Raw genomic sequence first — 26194 nt, 5'->3', positions numbered from 1 at the left:
CATAGGCAAAGATATCACATACAAAGATCTCTGAATGACTATTATAAGTCTGTACAAAAAAGTGGGCAGGTTGTCTGGTTATATATAAACCTGCATGCTTGCTCGCTTTGTGCCTTATCTGAAGAAATCTGCTAATCTCTAAAGCAAATTGAATGCAATTAAGCACAAGAGACAGCCATTTATAGAAAACTGAGGGAGTTATAAATTGTTCTTACTGAATTTACCACACTGAATCTTTAGAAAAGTTCTCAGCACAGGTTGTCGTGGTTTGACCTAAAACCATTGGGGATGCTGAGCTTATTAAAAAGCTCCTGCAGGCAAGCAATGAGGGTGAAAAGAATAAATAAGAAATCAATGGTTCTCACAGGAACAGTTCAGGAATAACCTAGTGAATCTGTCATGTTATAATTCAGTCAACAGCATCAGGGTCAACGTTGCTGCTGGTAGGAGAAGATGGCAGCTTAATCACAATACTGAAGTAATTCTGAAAATCACTTTTCTAGATCAGACACAGTTCTTGAACTGACAGTTGCTGATGATAAATACATTTATTAAACATAAGTTGTCACCTTCTGGTCTCTGAAGCTCTTTTCCTTCAGTGGAAACTGCGACTTGGTCCTCACAACATGAGTAACTCATTAATGGGCTATCCAGACTAATGGTTTTATTCTTATTTTTCCAATATCAAGTCTCAAGGATAAAAACTTACTGATGAGATTCTCTTTTTATAAGGTTGCAATTTACCATTTACTATCCAAGGTACATCCTAAGTCATAAATCTAGAGCGTATTTTAATCAGACAAAGCTGGTACACATTCCTGGCTCCCTTGGCTAGGCTGAGTTGGCAGGGATTTTTCCTCTACAGAGAAAGTCAGATCCAACTCTAGTTTGCAGGATGCTGCCTCCTAATGAAAGCAGTTTTTCTTTAGTGGACTTCTGCATTCACTCTACCCCAATCTGAAAAGTATCTGCCTCCTTTTATTTTATATTCCTGGATGGTGGCCACCACCACCTACTTATGACAATAAGACTTACTATGAACAACCATAAGCCTCTCAAATGATGGCAACAGTGAGCCTATTAATGGTAACCCAGTAGTAGATATGTACTTAGAGCTACAAGTCCCACAGTTATGGGCCACTTACCTCTCCTTCGACCCCACCCCCACAAAATTCATTTCCCTCCAAGTTAGATTTCACCAGCTATTTACTGCAACTGTTTCTTCTCCATAGTCTTGGAATAAACACATTCTGTCAAATTTATCACAAGTGATGAAGAGACACCAGCCCTTGTTTGTCCTTCTAATATGGAGGGGTGCATAGAGAGCAGGGATGAATGTGGTTGCTTGACTCCCACCATTGTCCTTCTGTCCTCCAAATGTTGGAGGCATGATATTTGAAACACAGAGCCTTTTGTGCTTGTGTAGACTGCCCACCCTGGTCTCCCAGGATTCTAAATAGGGCAGGAAGCCTACACAAGCAGAGAAGGCTTCCCTCTTTAGATATCTCCATCCATCCCATGAAGGGCTACAAGGATGAGATAGCTGGCTCTTCTTTCACCCTCCCTTGTCTGATTCAAATGATGTGGGGGATTAGACCACCTGAATAGCAGGACCCATCAGAATGTTTCTTCAGAAAGGATCAGAAAAACATAGACTACATTTCTGGCACTGAAGCTGACCCAGATGATTCATTGTTTTTCTGGTGGGAAAAAGATAAAAGTGTGAACTAGCCAAGACTAAGGGAGAGTAAAAAAGGAATGGACAAGAATAGATCTGGGAGGAAAATCAGAAGTACTGCACAATTTTCATTTTTAGCAGGCACATGTTACAGGCCTACACTGCGCGCCTGATGAAGTTTTTACACACATTTGCAATGTGTTCTCTGCATAAGTCATCAAGTCATCTGTGAAGAGCTATATGTGTCATGGAAGATGGAAGAAGAAAGTTGTGCTGTGGTCTAGAATGAGTAGCAAGACCAAGTGACCAGAAGGCAGAAACTGTGTTGTAGCTCCACAGGTCTGGGAACAAGAGTTGAGTCAACAGAGATGAGTAGGGATTAAAGCCCTACGTAAAAGCACAGTTTGTGGCAGGTCACACTTTTCCTTTAAGTAAGTGGATGAGCAGCCAGGCGGCTACAGCAGCACTGGGATGGCTGCTGCCATCTACTTGCCCACTTAAAGGAGAAGAATGAGTTACTGCAAACAGTGCTTCTGCAAAGTGCTTTCAAATGGCCCCCATGTTCCTGTTTCAACCTTTGTTTCATCATTATGTGATGTCACAAGGTTGTCATGTGATTGGCTGGTGGGCAGCCCAGCTCACCTGTAAAATGTGGCCTATGATCCTGCCCAGGGAGCCAAAAGGTTTCCCATGCCTGGTTTAGACAGACAGAAAGACAGATAGATATATCCATGAAGATGGTACAGAGTGTAAAAAGAACCCATTATGATGTCATTTAAAAGAACACATGCTGCTGACATGAGATAAGCCTTGTGGAGCTCCATCACTATTCTCTCTGTATAGCCTGTCAGAAAAGCATATTGCTGAAGGAAAACAGGGTAGTTATTTTGCAGTTTCAAACCAGAAGCTGCATGAGACATGGTGAAAGCCATCTTGGAAATTTCCCAAACAGCAAGGATTTGCTAAATATGCACTTGAATTAGAAGAACATATTGTACAGAGCAATAGAAAACGTAACTGCTATGCCACTGAGATTGTTAATATTAGACACAACAATTAATAGAGCTTATTCTTTTTCAAATATTAATACATCTTTCTCTTGAAGTACTATAGAAATATGTCACTATATTACACTCAGTCCTCCCTGCTCCCATGTTTTGGAGAGGTGGCTTTCTATTAATATTAAAAAAGCAGCCTACATATATATTCTGTTTCAATAGGCACTTGTTATTGGTAAGACAGATAGAGACTTTGAAACTAGGGAGGGCACAGCATTGTTCAGATTCAGAGTTGTGCGTCAGAATGGGCAACGTGCCTCCTAATAAATTCTGAGTTTTGCTAGCAGGTTGCATCACCATATATAACAATGAAATAACTAAGCAACAAAATAACCAAGGATGTCATCTATTTCAGCATGGGGTGAGATGCTATTCTTTCCATACAGACATTATTTCCTATGTAGGGATTTATGTTGTGATTCAGTCAAAGTAAAATGCATATCATTCCCACTGATTTGCAAAGCATGAAAGTAAAGCACATGTGAATTATCTCCAGTGGAGTCACTGGTTTTCCCTCCTAGGACAGGAAAGGCAAGAGAAAAGGGTGACTCCAGAGCAGGGATGCTAAGAGGAGTTCCCGGACCCAGTGTACTGTACAGTGGTACCTCGGGTTAAATACGCTTCAGGTTACATACGCTTCAGGTTACACACTCTGCTAACCCAGAAATAGTGCTTCAGGATAAGAACAGAAATTGGGCTCTGGCGGCGCAGCAGGAGGCCCCATTAGCTAAAGTGGTGCTTCAGGTTAAGAACAGTTTCAGGCTAAGTACGGACCTCCGGAACGAATTAAGTACTTAACCCAAGGTACCACTGTACGTGGATTGGACCCCCTGTATTCCTCTCCACCTCTGCCCCCCCGCCACACACACCTCCAAAAATCTATTGACAATAACAGCTGCTGGTGCACATTTATTAACTTAATCTAGCCTACCTCACAGGGTTGTTGCAAATTGTGTTTTATTCTGTAAAGGCAGCACACTTGAGGAGTGAATGGAACAATGTGGACACAAGGAAAGTGCTTTATCAAACATATCCCAGTATCCTCCTCCATCCAGCGTCTCCTGCTTTTTTATCAACATTCCTTCCTAGCAACAGTGATTAAATGTCCCTAGCGATGATGCTGTCTGCCAAGTGCCAAAGTATTAGAGCTATGCCCATGTTTTGTGCTCTAACTTTCTTCAGAAATGTCGGATTAACTTTTCTTTAAAAAAATGAAAGCTGAGAGTCAAGAGGCACTCATTGGCCTTAAACCCCCTTTCCATCCTAGCCCTTCTACCCATCTGTCAGCAGTCCTGCCCAGGAGAGAAAGTGGTCATCTACAAGCACCTGATTTAGCATCTGCACTATATATTTAAACAGTGCTTTTTTGCTTTTTTCTTTTAAAAAATGTTTAGGGGTGCTCTCATTTTCCTACTCATATTGAAATACTGCCCCGCAATGAGGCCAAACATATATTCACAAAATGTTTAGGGGTATGCGTACCCCTGCATACCCCCTAGAAAAAAGCGCTGCATTTAAAGCAGTGTTATACCATTTTAAACAGTTCCCAGAATCCTGGGAGCTCTAGCTTATTAAAGTTCCTCAGAGTAGTTAGAAGACCTCTATTCCACACACAAAGCTGCAATTCTCAGAGTGGTTTAACAGTCATTCTTTCTTCCCAGGGAAGTCTGGGAATTGTAGCTCTGTGAGGGAAACAGGGGTCTCCTAACATTTCTTAGCACCCTTCACAAATTAGTTTCCAGGATTCTTTGGAGAATTAATGGCTGTTTAAAGTGAGTGATATGTCACTGCTTCAATATATTGTGTCTTCATCCCAGTAGAAAAATTAGAGGACAATTTTGAGGGGGGGGGGTGCTAAAAAAAGAGAGAGTGCCAAAATTATCAGGGCAGTTTACCAGTGCCGCTGTATTTTAACAAACCTCATTATGTTTCATGCTGTCAGCTATGCAGCAAAGAACTTCCACTTTTCAACAATAAATAAGTTTTGCCTTCCAAAGAAACTGCTATGAGATCCTTATTGGAAAACATAATGTCTCTATAGATTTACAGCAAGCCAGTTCTCCCAAACTCCTAAACACTGGAGTGAATGTAAGTAAAAAGCTGGTTTTTATTTATTTCCCTCTCTTGCATTTCCCCTTGATGCATTGTTGTCTCTAAATCAGACCTATTCCAAGTATAACATAAAAATGAGGCTCCTAAGTGTGATTCTTCTCCTTGTGCCTCTTTTTAGGGGAGGAAAATATGAAGGACCTAAAAGCTAATGTTCCACAGTGTGGCTTATTTTCACCACCTGCCTTGGAAGCCTATGGTTTATGCTTAAGTGCTAATGGTTTGTGTTGCAATCTTTTATTTAAGGGGGATTTTAATGATTTGATTTGCAACCTAAATGGGGTTTGTGAGAAGAGGAAATGGCTTTGTTTTTGTTTTGTTTGCTTAGTGCAGGCACGTCCAACAGGTAGCTCAATATTTTAGCCCTGCACCCCCCAAAAACGGGCCGTCTCCCTCCCTAAAAACAACTTTGACCTGAACCCCCCAAAAGGGGGTAGATCACTGCCAGTTTTTAACTCTGTGGATAGATCGCAGTCTCTTGGGAGTTGGCCACCCCTGGCTTTGTGTGTTTGCGATTGCAATGGAGCCCTCACAATCTATGTGTGAAGTTCTGTGCATACAGAGTTCTCCTTAGTTAAAATTGGTTTGATATCTCTGCCTCTAGCATTTTTTTTTAATATATTGGCAGTTTCCATACATCTAGTTGATATTTCCTGCTCTTACTACTTCTGAGGAATGGGCTGCTGGTTACATTACTCATTATTTTCTGACAGCATTTGAAAGTTCTATCATATCTGACTCTGGCTTACATATTCTAACCGTGTGTGTGTGTGTAAGTTAGTAATGTGTGGTATCCAATTGATGTCACTCTGCTAATGGAAGCTATATATCACCAGAAAAGGGAGAGGTAATTTTTTGTGATTCCTCTTTTTTGTGATTTCAGTAGTCCACTGTTCCTGCAGTCTGCTCCAGAGAGTTCCTCAACCAGTTGGACCAAATTTTGAGGGGCAGGGACTGTGAGGGAGAGGAGGAATTGCCCCGCTTCCTGTTCCACTGATGGGTGAGTTCCATCAGTAAAAATCTGTTTTCACTGTTTATAATTCTCAATGTTAAATTGTTGCGAGTCAAGGCCTCGTCCCCCGCTTTTTGATGGAATAAGACACATGGACACAAGTATTTTAGGTTCATGGGCTAAAAAAGGCTTTATTGGTTTATTGGTTACAGAATGTGAGTGGTATTGCCTTAGGCATTGGATCAGAACCAACTACGGTATACTTTATTCCTGCCCGCTCTGCAGGAAGTCACACAAGGGTTGACAACCTGTAGGGGGAGCTTGTTGATGCAAATCAACTGGAAGCTTTCCCCTAGACTCACCGGAGAGTCGTGCCATGGCCCTAGTCACCACCTGGGCAGGCATCATGACCACCGGATTCCTTTAACAGAATACCCTTCAAGGGGAGGGGGAGGGGATGGCCACAACCTCCCCTCCAACACACAACGCGTTTTCCAATGCCTAACTGCCAAACCTTACAAAGTTGTGACAATTTGCTATGAGGTAGGCGAAAAACCAAGTGGCTGGTGCCAATTTGCCAAGTGGAAAAAATTCCTACCAGGCCACTTCAACAGGCGACCAACCGAGGTCCATAGCAAGGTCAGGTGTTGAATGCATGACATTAGAGGGAGGGCAGGTGGGAGATCTGTGCATGCAGGAACAAAACAGGCAGAGTGTGGGGCCCACAGCCGTTTAAATGCGGCAAACTACACACCCCAGATAGCCAGACTGGCCAGCTGAGGGCATGAAGCAGTCCCGGGACACCCTATGATGCAGGGGCCCAACCACACAGCCCTGCAAAGCGTGGGAAACGAGTCCTGCTTGCAACTTCTGCCCTCGTGGAAAAGGAGAGGCTTTGTAACCTACCCAGGGATCTGCTGATGAAGGGCAAATAATAAACTTCATCATCACCATCACCACCAGAGGGGGAACACCAATTGGATCCTGCCTGTTATTAAGTTTTAGTGACAGAGACTGTCATGTGATGAATCCAAAACATTGTTATAATGTTTGCAATATTAAATTCAACTGTTTTATGGGTATTGTGTTCTGATTTTTGCAATGATGTTTGATATGTATTCCTGTTCTTGTACTGCTGTTCTTGTGTTGCCAGTGAGCTGCTCTGGGCACAACCATGTGGAACAGCAGCAAATAAATTAAAGCAGGACTGGCTAACCTGTGGCCTTCTAGATGTTATTGGACTGCCAGCACAGACAATTGGAGTTATAGCTCAACAACACTTGGGAGTTCTTGCACTAAAACAAGAATAATGAAAAATTGGATTGTGGCACCAAGACACCCAAACATCTGTATACTGATGTGTCACTATTTTCTGTTTTTCCAGTGGCTCATTTCATTTGTTAATGGTCCTTTTCCTTATCGGTTTTTCTCAGCCAGCTCCAGAGAGTGTCTTGGCAAGCATCCTTGGCTTTTGCTGTTCTTTCACCACGTCCATTGGGAAGGGATGGAAGTACACAGGATTACAGATGGTATCTAAACAGTTCTAGACATATTGATGTCCACAAGGAGACTTTTACAATTTTAGGACCAAAGAGCAGGGAAAACATCAATATCTTTAAAAAAATGTAGATCATCATTCTCTCTGCTGCCTTATTTTTCTGTCTCTGCTGCCTTATTTTTCTTTCTAATAAAGTATCTCTAATTTGGCAAATAGTGTTTAATGATACATGATCAATTTCCCCATAATATAAGCAAATATTACCAGAAACTCTGAAAGGGCAAAAACATTCTGAGGTATCTCAAAAACAAATTTAATCTTACCAACTTGGCTATAAATACAGCTCACGTTCTGCAAAGGTCATGTCTGCATCCACAACTGAGCACCAAACTAGGCATGCCTCTGATAGTTCTATTTGCTTAATCACTTAATACAGCATTCTTACATTATTCCTGTTGGTAAATATTATTTAAATGTTAAATGTGTCTTATTTAAAAATTAAATGCCATGATGGTGCATTCACACATCCAAAAATGGGGCTTTTTTGTTTTTGTTTTTACAATAAATATATAATGAACTCCATGTAGAATGAGGAAGTAGGTTATTTTAACAGCAAAAAGGGCATAGTGCAGGGGTCGTCAACCTAAGGCCCATGGGCTGTGGTAGAATGGTTGTGTGCCTGCCAAAGGACACTCTCACACTTCACTTGCCTCCTTGACCCCAGCATTGCTATACTGTTATCATGCCACATATATGTGATATGAACAAAGCCAATGCTATACAATATGCCATCTCCCCCTCCTCCAATGTTAAAGTGGTAAATGGGAAAGGAAATAGCACCTTACACCATAGTTCTGTTTTAGGTGCTCCTTCATCCATTTTCAGATATGTTTTGTCTGACCCTGGAAACTGCATTCCTCCCCAATCCCCAATTCAGACTGGTTCTCTCTCTCTCTCTCTCTCTCTCTCTCTCACTCTCTCTCTCTCCCTCTCTCTCGTGAGCTATCCTGACTTGGTCTCTGTGAGAATTTTTCTCTACAGCAAAGAAAATTGTGCTGTTTGTGTTTTGACTGTTAGCCACAACAATGTCCTATTTCCAAATTCTACTAATAATAAGGATGTTTAGTACACACACAGTCCAAATATTCAGCTCTCTGTCTCTTGTGGAAATACCCTTGTAATTATCCCATTAGTGAGTGAGTTAATAATAGAATGAGGCCCAAATATCTTTGTATGCTTATTAAGCAAAATGATTCTGTTTGGGTTTTCTTTCCTTTGTAAGTTTTATTTTTAATTGCTTTCTTGTCATTTTCAGAAAGAAACGTGGGAGAAAGCATTTCCCATTAACTGAAGCAATTACTGGTTGCAAAGACAGTAAAAAATATTGACTGATCCAGAGTAGTTAGCGATTTCAGAAGTGACAAAGAGTATAGAAAGGAAAGGCCATCTTTAAGTTTTCATGTGCTTAACTCTACGCAGACAGAGGCCGAGCTAGCTGCTCCGGCACCCGGAGTGGCACACATGCTATGCACCTGGGGGTGGGGCTACCCATCTGTGGGGGCATCACCCTCGGTGAGTGGTGCGTGTCCCAGGGGGGCGCCACCCACAGCAAGTGTCCATGGGGGGAGGGTGCAGCCCACAGCGATCATCCCGGGGGGGTGGCACAGTAATGTCACCCCCCCTCCAGGATGACACCCAGGACGGCCCACCCCCACCCCCTTCCTCCGCCAGTGTACGCAGATGAACACATTAGCTACAACCTCCCCCAAATGTGTTATTCTCTGCAAGTGAGATTAAAATGAGGAAGGTTTCATTTGTTCACACAAGTTAGTAGATGGTATCTGTTGACTAAGTTCTGTGTGGTACAATCCTAAATATCTTTACTCAGATCTTCCTTTAAGTTCAATGGCACTTACTCCCTTGTAAAATAGAATTATAGCCTTAAAATATAATTGGCAAAAATATCACAAACTATGTCCTCAGACTTGGTGGCAGGCATTTGTGTACATCCTTCCAAGCAGTTTGTGCTGGGTAATTTGGTGCACCTTAACCATTTCCCTCTTTACTCCCAGGTGTATATATTTCCTAATTAAAAGCTCTATCTAGTTTTTCATAATGATTTTGAACTGATTACAGATGAAACATAAGCCTTGCAGCTGACGATATTAGTTCATCATGGCTTCAGCTGGGTGCCCCAACAGTAGGAAACATCAAGCAGCCCCACAGACAATATGCAGCACATCATACAGTCCTGATTATCATGCAATTACAGGTTCTTTGGTGCTAATCAAATGGCAGGTTCTGATTAAGGTGAAAATGTAAAATTAGGATTCTGGGCACATCATCAGTCTCTGCATTTGTAATATCTGAACCTCTTCACAGAAGTGGCTCTGGAACTGGAATGAACATAGGTAGTGGCAGTGGCTCTTCAGGATTTCAGGTAGGGTACCCTCTCAGCCCTGGGGAAATGCTGGAGATGGAGCCTAGCACATTCTGCTTGCAAAGCAGATGCCTTACCACTGAGCTATGGCCCTTCCCCAAATGAAATTTCTGGAGATTGTGAATGATGCCAGTTGGACCTCTCAGACCACTGAAGTAATGCACAGCATACATGTATAGTTTGTATAGCAACAACTTCAGGCCACTCGGTGAGACCCTTAGGACTCTCTATCCAGGCTTTGCCCACCAGGCTGCACCCCTTTCTGGCTCTGCTCTTCACCAATCTGACTTGCTATAAATGAGCTGTCTATGTTCCACAGTCCTGTTCTTGCAAAGCAGAGCACACAACTGATTGAATACATCAAAGCCCGCTTCTTTGGTTTCAGCACAACTATTGTTTCAGATTTACATCTGCAAATATTCAGGATCATCAGGCCCTCAAATTCTCACAAACAACCTCCCACGTGGTGCTGGTAAGAGCAGGGCCAATGTATTATTCCATATCCCTCAATTTTGCTTTTACTTTATGCCAAAGCCCATGAGTAGGCGTCATATAAGATAAATCTCACTAATTTTAAAAAAGAAAAAAAGCGAGTGAACAGGAGGTGATAAATGCTGTGCTGCCTACTCAGGTTCTGTCACATAAGATGTCAGTTCTTTATTTTAATTTTATTTTGTGCTAGCTCACAAAGGCAAGCAGTTTTACTGCACATTATCCCACCTTTGTTAACATATGTTTTTTCACAGTCTGCAGCAAAACGCCTCTGCTCGTTGTTTCTGTCTGAGAATTGATTATTTTTTTTTAGTCCTCAATCTTCCAGCTATTTCCTAATGTCCTAGGAGATAGGCGTTGCATAGAGGGTGTGTGTGTGCTCATATGTACGTTACAGATTGCTTGTTACTAAGCGATTCAAATCATTTGCACAAAGAACCAGAAAAGAGACTAGAATCATAAAAAGCCAAGGAACCAGCAAGCATAAGATGCCCCACTCCCAAGATGCTTTGGTGCCTGTGCCAAATAATCCACACAGCAGCCCTCTTCTCTGTAAAAATGTAACAATGAACTAAAGATAGTGACCCCAATTCTGCCACCTAAGGCAGAATGCTGAACCCTGCTGCATGAGCCAGTCTTGAGTGATTCCATACTTTGGTGGGATATTCTGAAAAGCCAAAGGTGTTTCCAGCACATTAGGCTGGTGTGACTGAAATCTAGCTCTAGATACATGTCTTATTGGATGTTCAAAGGGAGAGAGACTCAACTGGAGCACATCTGTCCAACACACTGGTTTACCTGGTCTGTAGCATCTCTTCACTCAGAAGTGACACTCCACATGCTCCTCCTCCTAGCCCAGCACTGCAGTTTCCTTGAGGCATGGTTTTGCCAGAATCAATAGCTGCATATATGGTGCCACTCTGAAATGACTGACCTTATCCCTGCCAGAGCACACTGGAAAAATGCCTAGAAAACCTCTGTTCTGGGACATTACTCCATGCAAGCCAGAATGAGAGACTTTTGGCCAGCTCTCAAGTGACATTCACTTGCAGCACACAGGCTTGAAACAAAGAAGACCGCCTTTTTTATATAGAGGATGGGCTTGTTGCCATATCACAATAGCAACAAATTTGTTAAAAAGGTGTTGTGAGCTATTACTATCACTTAAATGATATGGGTAGGTAGGTGTTTTAAAGCATCCGTATTTGCTTTAAAACATATCTGTTGTCACTTTCTTTTTCATTATTTCAGTTCAGGTTTGGGCTACTACAACTATGGGCAGTAATAAAGTTCAAACCCACCTATTACTCTTGCAGATATGGGTGGTTAGTCATGTAGTAAAACAGGTGGCAGCATGGAGAGAAACGGCCCATCTGTAATAGGCTGGGTGGGATGTCCTTCTAGGTTAAGCCCTGCTTCTCATTTGACTCCCCCCACCATGGAAATAGGGGACATCTCCCTGTTGTGTAACTGGGCTATGGAAAGCTGAGAGGCATAAGGCTCACAGAAAGGTGCCAGTGCCACTGTCAAAACACTAGGCCAAAGAAAATGATGCCTGCTACATTGCTGTGTGTGACGTTTGATGGAATGTCCACTAATTTCACAGACTGCAAATAAATAAACACACTTTTTAGTAAGTATAAGTAAATGTGGCTCTTCTATATAATGCTTTGAAGAGCTAGAATATTCAAAAGCTATTATCTGGGCAGAACTGCAAAGGTATGCAGTTTTATTTTTAAGCTACTGCTGTTGAGAATCAACCAAAGTTCTCGCAGCTGGAAAAGATGGCGAGACCCAAAGAAAATCTTGTAGCAATCTTCTTAGAGATATGTCTCCTAATTTTACTCCCAGTGTAAATAAAGAGAATCAGATCTTGCTGCCATTAACAATAAAATTACGGCTGTTAAGTTCTGCTCAACTTGAATTGATTAAAATGGAGGCAGTATCCAAATTAAACTAAATGCAAAATAGATGTATTCTGCAAAGCAGTTTAGCCATCTATTAACTCTGCTGACTGCAAATGGCTGGGACCAGTTCTCTGTGTTAACTTCAGCCATCTCTCATGTAGGCCAAACCTAGTAACATATTCACTCTGAGGCAACCACCACTTGTGTTTATGAGACTTTCTCCTGAGAAATGTGTTCATGGTTGCAGCCTTAAAGGAATGGTTTACTTTTCCAACTCTGAGGACTAACTCATTATTTAAATATTTATTCATTCTGGGTGCTCCTGTTTCTTTTTAGGTTGTTTTGTGGCATGGTGTTGTAGTTTTTCACTTCCATTCTTTGTGACATATATCGTATTTGTTACTTTGTGAACTACTTAAAGATTGCGTTGGTATAAAGTGGTATATAATTGCCCTGGCAGGCATATTCTGTGACCCAGCACAGTAGCAAATGATCAGACAGGACACCAGGTATTGGGATGAAATCAGGCCAAATATTTACTGACTGCAGCAGTCAGGGTAAGGGTTGGCATGGCAGTAGGGCCAGGATCAACTCATCATTCCATTCACCGCTTGCTGGTGGAATGGGGGATGGACCACACTAAACCCATTCAATGGGAGTTGTTCAGTGCTGAATCCTGTCATGGTGCATGCCAAGTTGGCAAGGTCTAACTGGGTGACCGGGATAAGGATTCCAGGCAGGCAGACGCCAACCCAAGCTTGGAGCTTGCCATGGCCTGATGCCCCCCCCCACCTCGGACTGCCCAGTTAATCCTGCCCAGTGCCATTTCCACTCTTTTACATACACATTATTTCCAGTCCTGTCAACCAGTGACCCAGATTGCTCAGTGTAGGCTCTATCTCAAGACTGAGAGGATGGGAATCGCACAGGGCAAAATGGCACCAAACTCTCGAGTGGGGAAGCTTATAAAGGCTTCTCCCCCCTCCCCTTCCTGCAAGGCCCTACAGGAGCCAATACATGGGCAGAAATTTACCTCATTTGCTCCTTGGTGGGCCACACGCCACCAGGCAAATTTACCCAGAATAAGATATATATGAAATAACAACAACAATAATAATAATAATTGTATTTTTAAACTGCCCTTCAAGCATAGCGTCATGGCATTTTACCAGAAAGACTGAAACAGTCAAAAGCGAATACAGGCCAAACCTCTGAAAGATCTTAATGTATAGGGAAGTAAATGTGAACACAGGCAGTACTTCAATTATCTTTTTCCCAGTATTTTTTCTATTACCCATTCATACATGCCCTATCAGGTGAAAAAGAACAATTATGAAACATTTTGTCACATCATTTGACTTTTCAGAATAGAACAGGATGCAAACTGAAAACAATGAATTAGAGGCATTGCCTCTGCTGCTGAACATTCACGAAGTCTTTCATGCTACTCATAGTTCTTTGTTCCTTCTAGCACCATTTCCCCCCTAAACAAATTGTTTATCTTTTGTGGAGCTAGGAACAATTACCCTTATAAAAATATGTGTGGTATAATGAAAGCGAGTATCTCATTGAAAAAACATCTGTTTGTTAGTTGCTACTCCCTGAAACATAAGAATAGCATCCTGTTCTCACATTGATGCCAGTGGGAAGCTCATAAGGAGCACATAAATGCCATGGCACTCTGCCTGCTTGTGATTCCTAGTAACTGGTCTTCAGATGTATACTGCCTCCAGCAGTGCAAGCAGTGCAAGCAGAACACAGCCATAGTGACTAGTACCATTGAGAGTCTTCGTCACCATGATATCACTCTGTACTTGGAAGAAATAACTAGTCCATTTGTGTGGTTTCCCACCCAAAAAAAAAAATACTTGGCTTCTAAAAATGCCTCTACATCTTTTTGGAAGCCTTGCTTAGAAAAAGGCAAATTGTCACGATCTTAGACCTATCATGTGCTGTTTCCATATTAGAGGCCTACTTAAGAAACTGTATAGTTAATGGAACATGAGGTGGACATGAAGCATGTAAGATCATAATTGCTCCATTTGCTTTTATACGCCTTTTACTGTTTCCCCTGGAACCTCAGTAACAAGGGTGCCATCATGAAGATCTAAGATGTTTCTAGGATGATGTAATTAGGCTCTGACGTCTGTATTTTACCATACCAAAGAAAATATCCCTTCCATGCTGTGTTCAAAGGGAGACTGGGAGATGACTCAGCCAATGTTACTAGAAAAACAGAAATAATCCCTAACCTAATAATAATATTTCATCACTGTACTTACAGAGTTAGAGTATGTAATGTTCTAAAACAAATTCATTTATTCCAAATATTGCAATAAATAAATACAATATAAATTTACTCCTGATCACATTGTTATGAGTTCTTACATATAACTGCTACTAAGTCAAGTATGTTGCTGGTAGCATGTTGGCAGATTCAAATGCCAGTTGTGTTTAGTTCAAAGCCTTATTAATGTTATTTTACACGTATAACACCTTATTAGGTGTTATTTATGTTGCACCATGCCACAGCCAATACGCCTGGAAATATGAGCTGCATACCAACAAATCTTTGTCTCAGAGAGGTGCTGAAAGCAATCTACAAGCTAATGAGGCTTATGTGAGCTACCTGGTGGTCAGGGTTAGCAAAGTCTTTTATTAAATGCAGATTAGCTGTTTCTGTGAACAAAAAGGGGAGGGGATATAGGTGGCAGTACAAGAATTATAGATTTGCCCTGCCATTTGAAAAAACAAACCTGAAATATGCAAAAGGAAAAAATACAGTGTTAGAAATGGTTGTATATACGGAATTGAGCATATTTCATTAATCAACTGGACTTTGACACTAGCCTTATTTAGTCATTATATCTATTAATGTTCAGCAAATATGTTGAGGGAGGGGGTCCAACCCCAGCACCTTCATGTGTTCAGTGCAAAAGTCTGAAGGGAGATTCTAAGTGAATTCAGACTTCCTGTCATAGGAATGTTTATAAGCATGCTCAAATGTGTGTTTCATCAGAAGTGGGGAGCAGGTTGGGAGCATTGGGGGAAGAAATGGTGCATGTTGCCCTGATCCTTCTCCCCATATTCTTTGCGTGTGAGTAAACCAACTATTGAATAGATCTATAGTCTTAATCAGAAGCATATATTTTAATGACAAACAGAAAATGAATCAGAGCAGTGCTCTGCTAGATTACTAATGTGAAACATAATCCTAGATATGCTATTCAAAAGCCAACCCTACTGTGTTCAAAATGGTTTACTCACTGATAAGTGTATTGAAAGTAAGTCTACTTGATCTTAACAGAACTTTAAGAAACATTCATAGGATTGTGCTGCATGTAAATAATTGTTTGTAAGGTTTTTTAAAAATAGAAAGTATAAGGGCACTGGGAGAAAATTATTTTTTGGCCTGACTTCTGCTTTCAGACTATGCTAAAATGTTAGTTGCAGCATGTGCCAGGACCATCATTCAACTAAAAAAAAAAATCTGATAGGGTTCCAATTGAGTGACAGACATCTTCTGAAACTAGCAGATTTTTTCCCTTCCTTATAAACTCAGTTAAACTCCAGTATGCCAGACACTTACAAATCAAAGTTTGGTTAATAGGAGGAGAGGAACATGCTGAACTGTACAAAAATAGAATATTAGAATTAAATTTTATTTTCCTAAAGTGTATAGGATTGGGGATTGCGGAGAATTTTGATCCAGTTCACATTTAGAGTTGCATTTATCAAATTATCCCTTTCTGAAACAACACAAGAACCAAAACACAACCATCTTTCAAAATTTGCACTTATCTGAGTTTTAGAAGGGAGTTCTCCAACCAGTCAGTTTACCCCCAAAAAGCATGTATATGGGGAATTTATATTAGTGAAAATAACATACAAAAATGCATTGTTTTAGGAGAAATTGCTAGCAACAATGTGTGTATTTGTCAAAACTGCATGCTACAAAACTGTAGAAATGTAAATAATTGAATTTAATATTGGAAAAATGAGAAACTAAGAGAACCAAAACTGACAGACCCATCCATCTCTAATAGCAATTCCTACCCTAGAAATATTGTAGCTACTGGGGATGGGGAGGTTTGCAGACTAAGAATGATAGAATTGGAAGGGACCCCAAAGGCCATCTAATCCCCCTGCAATGTAGGAATTGCAGCTAAATCATACATGACAGATGGCCATTCAATGTCTGCGTAAAAACCTCCAAGGAAGGAGACTCCATCCCCTCTCGTGGAAGCCTGTTCCACGTAGAACTGAAGGTGCAACATTTACCCACTCTATCAAATTATATTTTTATTCTGCAGTTAGAGACATATGTCATCTCTCAAAGCAGATCACAAACTTTAACAAAATGAGATACTGGCCATGCCCTCAGGCTTACATGCTTAAAAGGCAAGGGAACACAAGGGAACAGTAGAGGAGATCAGTTTAAGAAGGCCAGAATGAAGTGATAAATTGTATGCAGGCATTTATATCCACTAAGGATGGACAAGTCTGTCAGTTTTGGTTTTCTCAGTTTCTCATTTTTCCAATATAGTTCTCCACATTTTGGCAACAATTTGCAATTTTTAAAGAAGTCCTCAAGAAGCATTTTAGTGCAAATTTCTCTTAATATATGCATTTTTGGATGAAGAACTGCATTGCGAATTCAGATAAATATGAATTTTGAATATTGGTTTAAAAATTGGGTATTAGGTAGTTTTTCATTAAAATTCAAGGACAAATACACTTCTCCCTTCTCCCTAATATTAACTTAACTCCAGAATGATCTCTTCCTTGCATGGGGTTCTTCCTAGGAAAGAGACAGGGTGTGATATTCTAGTGCTGCCCTTTTTCTTCTGGCCAGTAGCAGAAACTAAATATGTGATACACTGTTACTTATTTCCAAGTAAATGTGCATATGATTGGGCTGCATATTATAAGTCTACTAATTATCTGCTTTTTATCAGAGATGGAAGTAATGGCAAACATTTACAGTTGACAATTTTCAAATTTTACAGAGCTTTCCAACACAATTACGCCATGCTTTCCCCCAAGCAATGTGAAGTACCAAGGACAGCACTCATAGCACTAAATTTGTCTTCACTCTGCTCCACTTGCATATTGGTAAGCAAATATTGCAAAACACTGAGACTCCAGCGTTCCCTCATCTAAAGGAATGGCTTCATTTCTTTTAGATGAGGAAGCGCTGGAGATTTACAGTATCTTGTAATATTTGCTTACCAACATGCAAGTGGAGCAGAGTGAAGACAAAATACAGCCCTATTAGCAGACCGTAGGGCTCACATCAGATTCCCGGAGCACAATTTATGGACTTTCCTGTGGCTACATCCTCAGTTTCAAATCATTGCTGCTGGAAAGTTTCAGCTCCCTCTCAGGCTGTTCCAAAATGCCCCCTCCTGTTTTTGCCACCACATTCACAATTAAAGGGTTCATTTTGGAGAGAACATGAATTAGAGTAAAAGGTAGGCGACAGTGAAAAGTGCACTGCAGCCACTCATCTTAGCAACCGCTGGCTCGTGGCCACTAACATCCCCGCCACCATCAGATGTTATCTGTGTGTAATACTAAAGCATGATGTTATATCACAGAGGGAGTTTCTAGGGATATTTTTTTTTTGCAGGAAACAATGGCTGGCAATAAATACTGCTGCTACCATCATGCATGAGATAAAATAAAGCAAAAGGGAGTGACTAATGCTGCATTTCCATTCATCTCCTCCCCCCCTTCTAAATGCTGCAAATAAAAAAGGGTGAGATTAATGTGAAATGTATGGCACTCAGCTGTTTTTAACAGAAAATATGGACAAATAAAATATATGTGTTGCAGGACAATATTGAACCATGTTATTGTCAAGATCAGTGATAGCAACACCTGAATTGCACTTTTCTTTTTTTGCAAGGTTATAGAACTACTCCATGAATATCAGAACACATGTTTTCAGATACTTTTCCTGTGGAACAAGTATCTTTTCTAGCAGTCCAGTGTGCATCACAACACAACTGATCAGTCATGAAATATAAGCTATACATCTTGATGAATGTATTTTGTAGGTTAGAAGGACATGTTTTATATTTTACAGTACAAAGAAGGGAAATTGTCTGGCATCATATTTAAACCTGGAATCATGGAATCTGTTCTTCTCTACATTGTGGCAAATAAAGGAACACTTGTACTGATATAAAATCCTGTCCTACCAAAGTCTCCAGCATGACTCCTATTAAGAATCAACAGACTTCTGTCGCTTTTTATCAATAAATTATATCAACTGTTATTATTAGATTATAGAGAAGAAACAAGGAGTGCTTCTCTAACTTTTACAGCCTGTGCAATTTTTTATGAATGCTGTATGGAAAAGAACATGAATCTGTGCTTAGAGAGTTTGTAAGTAAACTATTTTTAACTTACCAAACCTATGATTATTTTCTATGCTAGACAAAGAGGGAAACTTTGGGACTCACTTTAAAGGGCATATTTTCTAGCAGCCTATATTTTCACATTTACTTTGCTGCACACTTTGTGACTTAAATCTCTGCTGGGGTTCTCTCACAAAAGAGTACTTGCCCCATACTTAGATATTGGCTTCTCCTTTTATTCCAATTTTTCCTTGAACCAGCATGCTGTTCATAAATTCTGAAAACAGCACTGCTACATCTCGTACATTTTTACAATATGAGGTCTGTGTTTCCTGGTGTCACATGATAGCAGCTATGTAGCAACAACTGCCCATTACTGTCTTGTTTTGCTTATGTTATTGATACGCGTAGCACAGAACCTCCACAATGCAAATGGAATATAACATTTATCTTATACAGTGACTGGCAAAATACCGATGTTTATCTTACAGTGGCAAGTCCATTATATATTTATTGGCAAATTATATTCCTTCTGCTGAAGAAAGGTGAGGATTTTATCTTTCTGAAGGCATGCCTGACATTTGGCGGTCCTCAGACCAACAACATACTGTGCTCTTTCCCCAAGTAGATCATGCTTCCTTCCTAAAGGAGCAGACCTTCACAGGAAGGTCCTGGAAGGCAGACACAGTGCCACAGAGGGCAGAAACAGATGGTCTACTTATGCTCTCACAGAAGAGTTTTATTTGCAAAGAATCCTATTAACATAGGACTCTAGGGCTTAAGCTTGTTGCAAGCTACACAATGTAATTTGCTTCAGCACAGAGAAAGTGCACATTTTATTGGTTTATATTGTATTAGAATTGCCATTATAGCATAGGCACAGGAAAACCCCTGTTTTTATATTTCAGAACCCATATTACATGCAAGTTTTATTTTAAGCATATTCCCTTTATATCAGGGTCATAATGAAGTCAGCTATGGCAGCCCATATCCTATTGTTTGGGAGCTGGTTTGGGAGCATCTTAAGTACTCCAAAGTAATAATTTGCAACGTAATGCAAACCCGATATCTGCCAGGATAAGCAAGTTTGGAATAAGAAGATAATAAGGCTGTGCTGGCTTAGCTAGGGCTATACCAGCACGATTCCCCCTTTCTAACTCAGTCAGGGGTACATCAGTGTAAGTATCTTAGCCTGGCTCAGCCAGGGCTATGGTGGCTCAGCTGAAATTCAGCCTGTATAACTTAAGCGAGTGGAACCTATGCCAGTGTAAGTTATTTTAAAAGTGTTCCAGGGACAGGGCTAGAAAATACTTACACCTCTTTCAAATTTCTTTCAGCTCAGTCATGTGACCCGGCAACCTGGCAGAACTTATACTGGCAAAAAGGGTAGTGCACATCAAATTCTATTTTAAAGGCCTCTTTTCCCTCAGTCAGGGTTGGAACAGCTCAGCCAGGAGTAGCATCACTCCTTAATAGAACTTGGAATAAGGGTAACTTAGGCTAGCTTAATTTAAGGAAGTTCAGACTATTTGTTATCTTGTCCAGGTCAAAGTGTTTGTCGTAATACTTATCAGATACAAATACTAATACAGAATAGCCACAGGTAAGGTCCTTATGTGAAGACAACACATAAAATACTGGAACACAATAGTTTGACAAAAAATAGTCATCTGGATTCTTCATAATAATTGAAAATGTTGTCCATTTTAGAAATAATAGCAAGTGTGGAAGCAGACAAATGACCAGACATTACATCTTCAAAAATAGTATCTGGAGTAGGGCTTCATAGAGACAAAGAACTTTAATTAAATGTTTGTTATGTAAAGGTTAAAAAAAAAGGTAAAGTACCCCTGGACGGTTAAGTCCAGTCAAAGGCAACTATGAGGTACGATACACATCTCTCTTCAGGCTGAGGTGGCTGGCATTTGTCCACAGACAGCTTTCTGGGTCATGTGGCCAGCATGACTAAACCGCTTCTGGCGCCACGGAACACCATGACAGAAGCCAGAACACACGGAAACGCCATTTACTTTCCTGCCACAGTGGTACCTATTTATCTAATTGCATTAGTATGCATTCAAACTGGTAGGTTGGCAGCAGCTGGGACAGAGCAACAGAAGCTCACCCCATCGCGTGGATTCGAACTGCCAACCTTCCGATCAGCAAGCCCAAGAGGCTAAGTGGTTTAGACCACAGTGCCACCCGCTCCCTTCATTTGTTATGCAGAATGTATTTATATTGATAATATTTTTAAATCACTGCTCTGAAAAATCAATTCAATTAATTAGATTGGACTTGCAAAGTATTGTTGAAAAAGACAATTCAAAAGAATACTGTGCTCGGCATTAAAAAATTATTGCCCCAGAATGGCAATAATTCTGCTGTATGTATTTCAGGAAAAAAATGTCTTCTGTGTATAATGGGATCATCGGTTTTCTTCCTCCAGGTCTACAAACAAGTTTTCATTTCAAAGCGGAAGTTATTGGCCCTTGACATAAATTCAAGGGAGTTATTTTTAAGCATCACAAAACAAATCAATTTTCAGCTACACTAAGTTTTACTATTTCAAAAAATCTCAGTAAAATATTGGCTATTGTTAACTACAGTCTTTCTTAGTCAGATTTATAGATTCTTAGTCAGATTTAAAGAAGAAAGTTATTTATGGAATTAGATTTAAAAATGTTTTTTAATTTACCAAACATTTTTATTTATTGCATCTATGGTTAGGATCCTGTCTTAACAGAAAAGAAGTTGCCCTGGGATTGTAGAAGCATGAAGCATCATCACCTGCCCTTTACTACTGGCCTGAAAAACAATGGTCAATGGAAACTGCATCCCTTCTCTCCGAGTGACAACACCATAGCAAGAAGACCAGACTGTCTCTAGCTGTTGGCCAAAAAAGGGACCGCTGAAGGAAGCTTCTCTAAAAAGATCAAGACCCATAAAGAGTTGAATGAAAAACTTCGCTGTTATTAACGGTTGTTTGAGACTACAGAAGCTGACCTCTGATACTAGCCAAAGAATAAAGGACCACTGTATAGTTGTACCACCTCAGAGGAGGATTTATAGTAGTGCCACCAGTTTTGCCGCACTGGGCACCAGGCCTAGAGGGCAACATCAGGCCTCATAACTATGACCTAGTGAACTGAGCAGAAAGATGAAAGGTAGGGGGTGCTGAATTTTGGGCTCGCACCGGGCGCTGCTGAAATTTGAAAGACCAAAGCCCACCCCTGACCACCTCTATCAAGCTAAGAACAGCAGCAAAGGGGAATTTGCTGTCTCCACATGGTGCTTCCCATGCAATGGATCTACGTGTAGGCTGGGCATTTGTCCCCACGCTACCAGTGTGTTCCATTTGTTGTGGCAGTGAGATAATTCCCTAAACTGCATGGAATTGGTAAAATAAATCAGTGTGAATTCAGTGTAACCCTTTAAATAATTTGATCTTCCCAAATCTAAGTGACCAGCAGTTGAATGATCCTTTGGGCCCTTGCACACTAGTCCTTACCATATTTTTGAAAGATACTTTTTGCATGAAAGACAATAGGTCTTGCTTTGAGCTTATAATATATGAATACCAAGTAGAACATATTCTAATTGAGTGTCACTTAAACCAAGCATTTCAAACAATACACACACATACAAGCTACGGTATTTTAATTTATTCCACAAGGAAACCTGAATCAAAGCATCTTACCATTTATGTGTGAGTGTGAGTGAGTCTAACAGCAAGAGAACATAAGACAATGAAAATTAAACAGGAAAAACAGGAGAACAAGAATAATGGTATCATATAAGCCAACATATCTGAGGTTTTCTTAGCTGTCTGTCCCATATGTAGATTAGATTATTAATAGGATTTTATGGAGGTGGTGTGAAATGACAATCCAGGAACTGTTAGTCTGATGATAAAGTTTTTAAGCAATTGTGAAAATGTAGTCACACGTTCTATACTGTGGATTACTACAAGAAACATACCATTTTAGGAGTGTGTGTGTGTGAAAAGTTGTTGGAAGGAAATCAGAGCTGTATCTGTTTATATCCAGGCCTAGCCTTATCATTCAATAGGGAAAGCATTTTCTCTCTTCCAGTCTCCATCTCTGTGCATCATTTTAAAGAAAATATGAACTGCAATCCAGAAGAGTGTGTGTGTGTGTCTCTTTCAACTTTCCATTTCATTTGTGAAAATATCCAAGAGTGCCTCAAAACTGTCACTATTTTGTGGGAGGGATTCAAATATGTACTGGAACTTTAGGCTTGCACAATTAAAAAGGATTAACGTTCTCTGTTGCCCTTGCACAACAAATCCACATCTTCCTTTTTAAAAAATACAGTCTTTTTGCAGTTTGGAAAGTGACAAGGAAATGCACTGAAAACTGAGATGCGTGAATGATTCACAAGAATATGTACAAACACCAGAGGCAGCCCAACTTATGAGGCACGTTATGACTGCCTCAGGTGGTAGGATTCACTGGGACAGCAGATCCCAGTGTAGATCTTCCCTCACCCCTTCTTCCTTGGCAAGAAAGCAGACACAATTTTGGTATCCGCCTCAGGTGCCAAAATGTATTGGGCAGGCCCTGATAAACAATCTGCAAGGAAATCAGGATGAATGCCCACTGTCATACAGTCATTGGTAAAGAATCATAGAACTGTAGTGTGGGAAGGTATTATGAGGCTCATCTACTCTAACTCTCCGTAATACAGAAATATTTTGCCCAATGTGGGGCTTGAACCAATGACCCTGAGATTATGGGTTGTATGTTCTACCAACTGAGCTTTAAAATGCTCAGTAAAGACCAGACATAGTGTTAACCAATGTACAGTACAAGCAGATAAAGATGAATGCTGAATAAAGAAGTCATTTGGAAGAATTTATGGCAAGTGCTACTGGATGTTGGCAGGATAAAGAATTTGCTCCCAGGTCAAATATTAGAAGGATTCAGTATGTACAAGGTTGTACAACTGACTGGAAGGTCACAGACCCAGAGCTGGTTAGAAGCCAATCTATTCAGCAAAAAGGAAGACTACTGCAGGGAAGAAACGAACTGTTCCATCAGAAAACTGCACAGCATGTACAGATCTCATGCAACCAAGAATTACTGTGAATATTGGGACAGATGGGCTTGGCAATTCATACCTCAAATGCCATCCAGAAAAGGGAAGAAGGGATAATCAACTTGAGTGTGCGTATGGAATGAGAGATTTGTTGCAAGCCTTGAAGGGAAGCATTTTTTTATTGTTTGCTTTGTTTCAAAAAACTTTTCAAGCTATGTTTTTTTGCCCTTTCCCATCTAGCTGATATTTTTTAACGATATGAAAATATGTCCTATTTCTGCTTCTGATACATGAAATGGTTAGCAGATATAGCTCACCTTTTGCTGCTACAAATTAACTTTTACTCAGTATTTGCAAAATCATAACAAAACGTATTTTCCAGTGCCTTAGTGCTTTTTCCATCAGAAGTACAGTCATACCTCAGGTTACAGCTGCTTCATTTTGCATTTTTTTGGGTTACGGACCACTGAAACCCAGAAGTACCGGAATGGGTTACTTCTGGGTTTTGGTGGTTGTGCATGCACAGAACAGCTAAATTGCGCTTTGCGCATGCATAGAACCACCGAATCACAACCCGTGCATGCGCAGACGTGGGTTGAAAATGCTGCGGGTTACAAACATGCATCCCACATGGATCACATTCGCAACCCGAGCCTCCACTGTACTGTAGTTTGCAACAGTTCTGCAGTATTTGGTTCATTCAAACATTTATTTATTAATCTGTTTTTAGGCATTTATATACAGTGTTCCAGACCAATCCCAAGGCAGTTTACAATCTTAAAAGACAACCTCATAACCAAAATTTTAAAGCAATAGAAACAATTGCAATAAAAAGTATTAGAGTAAATATAAATTAAAATGCACCTACCAATTCAGTAACCAGAACAGCTCTCAAGGCCAGTTATCAGTACTCTCATAGAGGCCTGGTTGAGTAATGTTTTTTTCAGAAAACACCAAAAACTCAACAAGGTTGGTACCTACCTTATTTTCAGTAGGGCTGTGCATGAACACACACACTAATCCACCCTGTGGCCCCCAGATCAGGGCGATTTAGCCTGCCCTGGAATCCACCCACCTCACACCACATCCTTCTCTGAAACAATCCGAGGGCAGGGCTAAAGGCTTTTTTTAAAGGGTTTTAAAACCCAATTGTAAGATAGTTAGCTACTGCTTTCAGGAAACAGGTACATGATCTACACCTAAGCACAATCTTGCAGACAGTAAGTGCATGCTGATTTCATACATAAATATTAAGTTGAAAATAGTATTGGCCTCCAGAATATTTAAAATGCATCCATCAAGTACGGCAAAATATAACATTATGTAGCATACACACAGAGAAAGAAAGTTATTTCATGATAAACAGAGCAATCCTATCCTTGGGAAGTATGTCCCACTGTGTACAGGATCACAGCCTTAAGCTGTGGTTCTGTGCCAAGAATCATCATGCACATGATTTTAATCAGGGAAATAAACTGCTAAAAGTAAATGGGGCAGTTGGGAAAATATGATAGGAAAATGTATTTTAAAATAAAATATAATACTAATAAATGAAGATGCACTTCACTGTCATTTAGGCTCGTATCCATCTGTTGGCTGGTGATGGTCTGCTTGATTATCTCTGAACTCTGCTAAAGATCTGTTTACATTTATGGGCCTGATTAAATGTTTTCCATAGCAATAAGGAAACATTTGATGTGCTCTCAAGTCAGACAAGGTGATCAATTTTAACTATAAAACAAGCAAGCTACTCTAATTTGTTTTTTTAAAAAATTGGTTATCACAGGCTTTAAAGTCAAAATGACTTATTGCTTGTTTTACTGTTGTAAATCAATGTCTTTTAAAGACCAGAGCTAGAAGCACATATATTTTATTTATTTAGTTCTGGCATTTATAGTTTATGGACAGAGGGGGGAAACCCTTGATGCCAGAGAAAGATGCACCATAATTAAAGGTAATTTAAGAGAAGGCCTCAAACTGCTGAGTTCCAAATTAAAAACAATGTTTTATTTGTTATTGATAAAGATGTGAATTGGGAAGAAAAATCAACTTGGCTCATTTACAGAAGACTGAAACTTGACATGTTAATTGCTTGATTTTATACTGCATTACCTGTAATCCACAGTCCCAGGGTCCCAAATCCCTTTACTGGCACTTTGACGTGCCAACAGTCAAAAATTAACAGGGAGGTGAAGGTTCAGGAAGGTTGTAATTATCTGTATTGTGTATTGTCCAGAGAGTAAGTGCAATAAATGTGAAAAGAAAGATAATGCTGGAAAGAACCGGGATCCTCTAGGACCTAGAAAAAGTAAAAGAAATGAAGTGGAAGGGAAAGGAGGAGGTGGGAAATGCTTAAGAGGAAGGAAGCAATCAAAGTTGGTACCAGATTTAAGAGGGCCCTGAACAAGGTACTCTTCAGCCCCCTCACACAGCCCTGGTGAGCCTCCTGCAAGATAGACAGTATTGTATGGTGGTAGAGGAATGAACTGAGATAAAGAGTATGAGAATTCTAATCCCCATTTAGCCCACTGCTGGCTTGGAGGCCAGTAAACCTGCACCCTTGTCACCTGTCTCTTAGCAGCCCTACAACAGGTCCCTGAGAGGAGGCAGATGGCACACGGGACGGAATAACTGGAC

At 40.4% G+C, this 26194-nt stretch overlaps 1 protein-coding gene across 11 annotated transcripts in view; it reads right to left on the bottom strand.

Moving 5' to 3' along the window:
• Nucleotides 1-26194, bottom strand: part of CNKSR2 (connector enhancer of kinase suppressor of Ras 2) — a 230123-nt gene that overhangs the window by 198192 nt on the left and 5737 nt on the right. The gene's annotated exons all lie outside the window — the stretch shown is intronic.

Source organism: Podarcis gaigeae (assembly GCF_964106915.1).
Source record: "Podarcis gaigeae genome assembly, chromosome: 4".
Classification (NCBI taxonomy): Eukaryota; Metazoa; Chordata; class Lepidosauria; order Squamata; family Lacertidae; genus Podarcis; species Podarcis gaigeae.
The sequence above is the reverse complement of the archived record's forward strand: the minus strand, read 5'-3'. Positions and strand labels throughout refer to the sequence as shown.